The sequence below is a fragment of the Microtus ochrogaster genome, linkage group LG2 (assembly GCF_000317375.1).
Source record: "Microtus ochrogaster isolate Prairie Vole_2 linkage group LG2, MicOch1.0, whole genome shotgun sequence".
Lineage (NCBI taxonomy): Eukaryota > Metazoa > Chordata > Mammalia > Rodentia > Cricetidae > Microtus > Microtus ochrogaster.
This window is the reverse complement of record NC_022028.1, coordinates 38,836,492-38,844,026: the sequence shown is the minus strand read 5'-3', so window position 1 is coordinate 38,844,026 and position 7,535 is coordinate 38,836,492. Positions and strand designations below refer to the sequence as shown.

The 7,535-nt window shown below is 43.1% G+C and overlaps 1 protein-coding gene across 1 annotated transcript in view; it reads left to right on the top strand.

Moving 5' to 3' along the window:
• Window positions 1-4,933: 4,933 nt before the first annotated feature.
• The window catches only part of Reep3 (receptor accessory protein 3), a 51,313-nt gene continuing 48,711 nt past the window's right edge, over window positions 4,934-7,535 (top strand). Inside the window, exon 1 of the mRNA XM_013351231.2 lies at window positions 4,934-4,981. The gene's annotated coding sequence lies outside the window, so the exon portion shown is untranslated. The remainder of the gene's footprint in view (window positions 4,982-7,535) is intronic.

Sequence of the window (7,535 nt, the reverse complement as noted above, 5' to 3'; positions counted from 1 at the left end):
GGCAGAGGCAGGAGGATCAGTCAGGTCTACAGCCTGAGTTCCAGGACAGCCAGGGCTGTTGCACAGAGAAGCCCCTGTCTCAGAAGTAGAAAAAAACAATAATGATAATAAAGGAAAACAAATTGCTAAGTTCACTTCAGCTTGGCTGACCCCTAGCAGAGATTTCTGGGGTGACTGGAGGGGACCAAAGCTTAGGTGACAGTAGGAATGAGTGTTTCTGGGAAATGTTGGCAGAAGGTTTAGACTTGACTTCATTCTGGGAAGCTGGAGCTCCTGCTCGGCAAACCACGATCCCTGCATATGGCTTGCCTCGCTAGGCTCCTTTTTATTTGCATAGTCGGGTATATTTTAGGAAAGGAAATTTTCTCAACATTTTCAGAACTGGTTTGTATGTGATTTTTCTTCTTCACCAGAAGCTGTGTTTTGTTTCTTTTTCTTTTTTTCTTTTTTTTTAATCTTAGGTTACAACTCTTAACTTCTCTGTAAATCAGGGAGGATAATGGTAAGTGTGGTTTTACAGATCCTGTGCTTAAGAAGCTAAATAAAGCCTGCAGTTCCTGAGGGAAGTTACTCAGGAGTCAGGAGTCAGCCAGATGATGAGTAATCGTGACCACTTTGAGTCCAACTCCCTCATGGGTTCGATGGGAATCGGGGACTGTGATGTATAATGGCTAAAGTTTAGGTCCGTCCTTTCAGCGCTGTGGGTATACCACTTTAAGAATGGGTATCAGGTCTCTTTAGGACAGTTTTCTATTAGCAGATCACAGCTGTGATGACTCAGATGTATCTTCCAGATATTGATTTCATCTGCTAATATGGGAAAAGTGAGCTACAATGTATGAAGTGATGCAAACTTTTGTCTGGGTTTTGTTTGGGGTATAGAAGAGCAAAGGTCTTGAAGTCTTGTGTTTATTATGTTTCAGACTCAATTCTTCCTTGCTGAATGAGTCATTCTTTTTTTTTTAATTATTTGACTTTATTTTATCTGAATTGATGTGAAGGTATCAGATCTCCTGGAACTGGGATTACAGATAGTTGTGAGCTGTCATGTGGGTGCTGGGAATTGAACCCAGGCCCCAAGAACAGCCAGTGCTTTTAACCACTGAGCCATCTCTCTAGCCCCGAGTGAGTCATTCTTAAACTCTTTAATCTTTAGTCTCCCTGAACCTTGCTTCTGTCATTTGTAGAAATAACATAATAACATTTATATTACCTACCTTTTTTTTCCTTTGAGGTCCCTTGTAGGTACCTCAGGCTGGTGTAGAACTTAATAAATAGCTAAGGATGACCTTGAACTTCTGACTCTCCTGCCTCTTCCAGTCCTAGGTTTGTGGGTGTGTACTGGTTCCCCTCAATGCCCGTGTATGCTGTGCTGGAGATTGAACCCAGGGCTTCATCCATGCTAACAAGCTCTCTACCCATTAAGCTACACTACCAAGTCCTCAGTGTTCTTAGAAGCATTTTCCGTGGGCTGGGGTTTACCGCATGGTAGACCCTTGCCAGCAGTAGACCCTTGAGGAAGGAGTGAGAGCACAGCATAGCTAGAGAAGTGAGAGGGGGTGGGGAGGGAGTGGGCAGTGGGGGAGGTGAAAAGTGATGTGCTGTGTGTGGTGGTTTTTTTTTTTTTCTTTTTCCCTCTAGCTTTCTCTTTCCTTTTAGAGTAGAAATCTGGAGCTCTGCATAAAATTAGAGTTTAGCTCTGGCAACATGAAAATCCCAAGCTTCGCAGCTTGGATAATGTGCAGGAAGGCTCCCCGAGGAATGGTGCTGTCTCTTTCTGTCCCTGACAGTTTTAAACCTGAGCCTTTCATTCTAGAAGTCAGGATTTAGGGGATGTTTTCTGCACAGGCTCTATTTCTCTCCTTTGCTGTTTTTCTTTTGGGCTATAGCCTCTTGGTAGAAACTCTTGTAGCAGAGATTTTTATCAGCAAGCCTCTGTAAGGATAGAAGTCACACATTGCTTTGACAGGGATCAAAGTTCATCACTGGACTGTAAGTAACAAGCACACTGTATCACTTGACCTTGAACTAGTTGTTGAATGCTCTTCTTAGGAAAGCATAAATTTGATTGTTTTAAAAGATTGGTAAGTTGTGGGCTGAGAGTGTGGCTCAGCTAGCAGAGTGTTTACCTAGTGCCCACAGAGCCCTGGTCCAGCCTCAGCACCACATAAAATCGATCACGGTGGCAAATACCTGTAATTCCAGCACTTGGGCGCTGGACTAGAGCGAGCAGGGAGACCACAGTCTTGAGGGTCATCCTTGACCCCTGAGTGAATCTGAGGGGTACTGAGACCCTGCCTAAAAGTTTGCAAGCTGCTATTTTGGTTTAACCGTGTAACTTACTTCATTACAATCTCTTAAGTCAAGAATCAAGTTTTACAAAAGTCAAGATAACAAATTCCTTTCAGGATTCCTTCAAGCTGTGGTCAGAATATGGCAACTGATGCCCTCTTCTAGCCTGCAGGGGCAATGCACATACGCGGTCCATAAACAGCATTCAGGCAAAATCCCCGTACACATTAAAAAAAAAAAAAAAAACTCAAAAGAAAACTTTTACATCTAGTTAGCTCAGTGGTTCTCAACCTCCCTAATGTATGACCCTTTAATACAGTTCCTCATGCTGTGGTGACCCCTACCATAAAGTTATTTTAGTTGCTACTTCATAACTGTAGTCCTGCTAGTTATGAATCAAAATTTAAATATTTTTGGAGGTTGCCGGTTGCCAAAGGGGTCCCAACTCACAGGTTGAGAACCGCTGGGTTAAACTCAGGGTGTAATCATACCCTTGAAGTTTCAGGAATAGGAAATCTGTAGCAGAAAGGTCATGAGTTTAAGACAGCTTTGGTTATGTTACATGAGTCTGTCTCCCCTCCCCCCAAAAAAATTAATAGTAAATCCAGTTAGGACTTAACTCATGCTGACACCCTATAATTTCCACATGATCAGTTTTAATCCACAATGAGAGTGAGCACGCTGCTTTCGAAGACATGCGGAAGTTCAGGTGCTCAGCTCCGTTTCTGAGGGTCTTGTGTAAGATTAGGGGAGGGGCTCTACAAAAAGATTATTCCCTGGGAGACAAAAAAATCTGAAAGCTACTGTCGTAAAGTAGATTAGTAATGGAGTTCTTAAATGTGTGTGTGTGTTTGTGGCCAGGGAGCAGCACAAAGGTGTCATGGTGTTAACCTACTACTGTACAAAGTGAGTTCCAGGGCTCCCTCCACCATGACAAACAAAAGAGCATCCGAGACACTGTCTGCATGCTCAAAGTGACTTTTGCTTTGCATTTTAACTATTCTATTCGTTTTTATGTAAATGAGTGTTTTCCTGCACGTGTGGCTGATACCCACGGAGATCAGGAGAGGACACTGGATCCCCTAGAGCTGGAGTTACAATTGAGAGCCACCCACCGTGTGGGTGCTGGGAACTCAACCCAGGTCCTCGGAAAACAGTTCATGATCCTCACTGTTAAGCCACCTCTCCAGCCCACCTAATTCTACCTAAAATACCCATCCATGTTAAGTGTATAGCAACAGTACATCCGATGGTTTATAAGGAGGCTCTTCGGTGATGCTCGTGTGGTTAAGCTGAGGTTATATACTCATGGTTCCATTATGGAAACTGTGTCCTGTTTGTTTGTGTGTGTGCGTGCCAGAAGGGAAGGGTGCGTGGTGTGTGTGGAGGCCAGAAGACTTGGCGACAGTGGTTGTGGTTGTATGGAGGCCCAAAGTCTCGGTGGCAGCCATGGTTGTGGTCGTCATGATGGTGGTCGTGGTCATGGTGGTAGTTGTGGTTCTTGTTTGTTAAAACAGGGTTGCCCACTGGTTTGGAATTTGCAAAGAAGGCTGGGAAGGCTGGCCATTGAGCCCTAGGAATCCCCTGTCTCCAGCGCCCCATTGCTGAGATTACAGTCGGACCACCACACCCATCTGTTCACTGGGTTCTGGGAACCAGAGGTCGGTCTTCTGCTTGAGAGGCAGTGTGAGGGGAAGGACCTTACTTCCCGTCTGTTTCCTCTGCTCCTGAGCACCTGAAAGCGGTTCCGTGCCTCACCTCACCGGCTGCCGCATTATGGCTGCATTGCTCTCCTCTGCTCTTTCGGACGATTTGAGTAATCTTTTTACCAAGTGGATATGTTGAATAAAAATATGAGGATTCGGAAGAGAATGGCAAATCAAAGGAATTTCGTGAATAAAATACAAATACGTCAGTACAATGGGCCACCACAACAGATTTGATTCTTAGTTTCCTGGCAGTCTGTGAAAAGGAAAGGCATGATGTGGTCTTATTAGATAGAAATAAGAATATGATTTTTCTTTTCTTTTTTGTTTTTGTTTTGTTTTTGTGTTTTGAGGCAGGGTTTCTCCGTTTCCACACACTTTGTAGACCAGGCTGGCCTTGAACTCACAGAGATCCTCCTGCCTCTCTGAGTGCTGGGATTAACAACGTGCACCACCACTGCCCGGCTAAGAACATTATGAGAGAGAGAGAAAAATAGAGAGGGGGAACACTAAGCACTGTGTTGTAGTACCAATTCCCTATGTAAACCTCACACATGAAATCTCACATGCAAGGGTACCAGCATAGTGCACCTGCCCTTGACACTGTCCCTCCAGTGCACAGCCATTTCTATGCTTCAAAAAGAAAAAAAAAGTTATACTTTTTCTCCCAAAGGGGCTAAGTAACCTAGGGCATAACCTGGTGATCACACTTGATCCAGTGTTAGGATGACCATTCCTGGAGGAATAAAGATTTTAGAACAAAGCAGTAAGGGTCACGGGCAGCTCTCTATAGCTTCAGAGGCTAGGTGTGAGGCTGAGAAGCCATGGCGACACCACAGAACTGAATGTGGCGAATGACTAGTGGCCTGTCTTTACCGCAGGAATGGGGCTGGAGGAAGAACCACTGTGGGTTGGCCATGCCTGCTCCAGCCTGTCTATTGGAGGAGGGACCTCTGCGGTTTGTCATCCCTGCTCCAGCCCACGTGTGTTCAGGCAAATCACATCTCTGGGAGACTAATTCCTCTTTGACAGTAGTGTAGGGGGCTGCACTTTGCGTTGCCTTCTAAGCATGGGATGCTTACTGTATCAACTCCTCCAGACCCGGGGCTTCTGTCTTCCATCCTTCTGATTTTTGATACTCTAGTTGATTTCATTTGTTTGGCATTACTTCTCCTGTTTTAGTTCATTTCTAGTCTCAGTGAGGTTTCCTTTTTTGTTTAGTTTGGTCCTTTAATAAGAAACCACGTGTTTGTTTGATTCTGAAAGGAGTGAAATAAGAATTTGTCAAGAAACATACATTGAAAATATGTAGGCTTATTAGATTAACTATGTGTTATATATGTTTTAACAGTCTGTGGCTCAAATTTTTTATAGTGTCAGATTATGGAATGTTATGATGAAGGCAACTGTTATATGTGATATTTATTGGTCTCTTTTTAGACGTGACTATATGACTATTTAATCCATATATTTATCTTACTCCTCAGATTATTTCAGATTTATTTTATTTTATTTAATATGTATGAGTTTTCCTGCCTGATTATGTATACCACTTGCATGCCTGGTGCCCATGGAGGCCAGTAGAACGTGGCAGATCTCCTAGAACTGGAGCCATGTGGCTGCTGGGAACTAAACCTGGGTCCTCTTGCAAGAGCAGCCAATGCTCATAACCACTGAACTATCTCTCCAGACACCGTTTATCTTGTTTTAAAAACTACTTCTTTGGGGGCTGGAAACTTGGTTTGGCAGTTAAGAGCCCTTGTTGCTCTTGCAGACGACCTGGGTTCAATTCCCAGCACCCACATGTCAGCTCACAACCAAGTCTTAACTGCACCCCCAAGAGAATCTAACATCCTCTTCTGAGCTCTCAGGGCATCTGACATGCACATGGTACACATACATACACAAAGGCAAAACACGCACAGACATAACATTAATCTCAAAATTATTTTCATACCTGTTTGTTTGGCTGGTTTGGTTGTTCTATTGTGGGTTTGTCTTATTTTGTTTGGTTTTTTTGTTGTTGTTTTTTTGTTTTGTTTGGTTTTTTTGAGACTGATAGCCCAGACTGACCTCAAACTTTCAGTAAGAATACAAGTATATACCACCCTGGATAGCTAGGAATAACAGTTCCTTCAATTCAATGTGTATTCTCATATATTTCTGGTAAGTTAAATATATTGGTGTTCAGAGAGAGAGGGGGGTATTTAACCATGTCCATTTTTCTGTTCATACAATTCAAGGAGCCACTTTGATTTACTAGAAGTGTAGGCTATCCTGAATTTTTTTGACCAAGTTCTCTCTCTTTGGGTGGAAATAGGATGAAGAGGAAATGAGTAACTATTTCTTTCTGCCCATATAACTTTCAAAACAATTCAAATTTCTAGTTGGATTTTATCTGGAGTTAAATATTCCCTTTATAAAGCTTAAGTGGATCTTGAAGGTGGCCTCCTAAAACACTGTTTCGTTTTATAACTGCCCTCCTTGGCTCCATGCCCGACCTCCTGGTTACAAACATTCACAGTAGACCCCACTGAAGGGCAACACCTCCCTCAAAATCAGCCCCTAGAAAGCATCGCTAATGTGACTAATAGATTAGTTACCCAGCAATGTCCACATTGGACAGTAATAACTTGCCAGGTTAATAAAGACTCAGTCCCTAAAGCCCACCCCACTACTTATAAAAAGATACTTCCTCTTTTTTCCCCAAGTTGCAAATGAGGAGCAATGAGGAGAAAAGCATTAGGGATCATCTACTTGTTTGATTTTTTTTTCCTCTGTTCAATGTAGAGATTTAAAAATAAGGACAAATCAGTTTCCTTTAATCCCAGCACTCACAGAGAAGAGGATATCTGGCTTAAAGGACAACCTGGTTTACATAAGGAGACTCTGTCTCAAACAAACAAAATTAAATAAGGGCAAAGCACCTGTATGCGAAGAATCAACTAACACCAAATTTTACTATATTTGAGAAAAGTATCTGTTTTGGAAACCAGTTATATACTAAATAATGCATTAAGCCATCTAAAATTATCATACCAAATACAGGATGACTAAGGCAGACTAAGATTTCTGTAAAATTCAGAATGACCGTGATTCAGATGTTCCATATAAGAAGATGAGAGCTTGGGGGGAATTGCGTGACGTAATCAAGCAAGAACAAAACAGAAAAAAAAAGAATCTGGGAAGACAAAGTTAGAGAAGGATGAACCCCAGGCAGGAAGCTATGCTCAGGACCCATAGAAGCTTAAGAGGCATAGTGAGGGTCCACAGTGGAACAGATGGTTTGTACGAGGCAGTGATTTCCAAATTATATTTTGAAGAGTCCCCACAGAGGCTGATCAGCAAGGGATTGGGGCAGCCAGCTAATGACATCCTGGAGCACAGTGGCGCAGCAGGTCCATCAGAAACTAACCTGCCAGTACACAGGAGTGTGCTGGGACTGGGTGGCATGAACCCTGGCCATGAGATTGGTGGTGGTGGTGGTGGTGGTGGTGGTGGTGGTGGTGGTGGTGGTGGTGGTATGTCTGTGTGTGT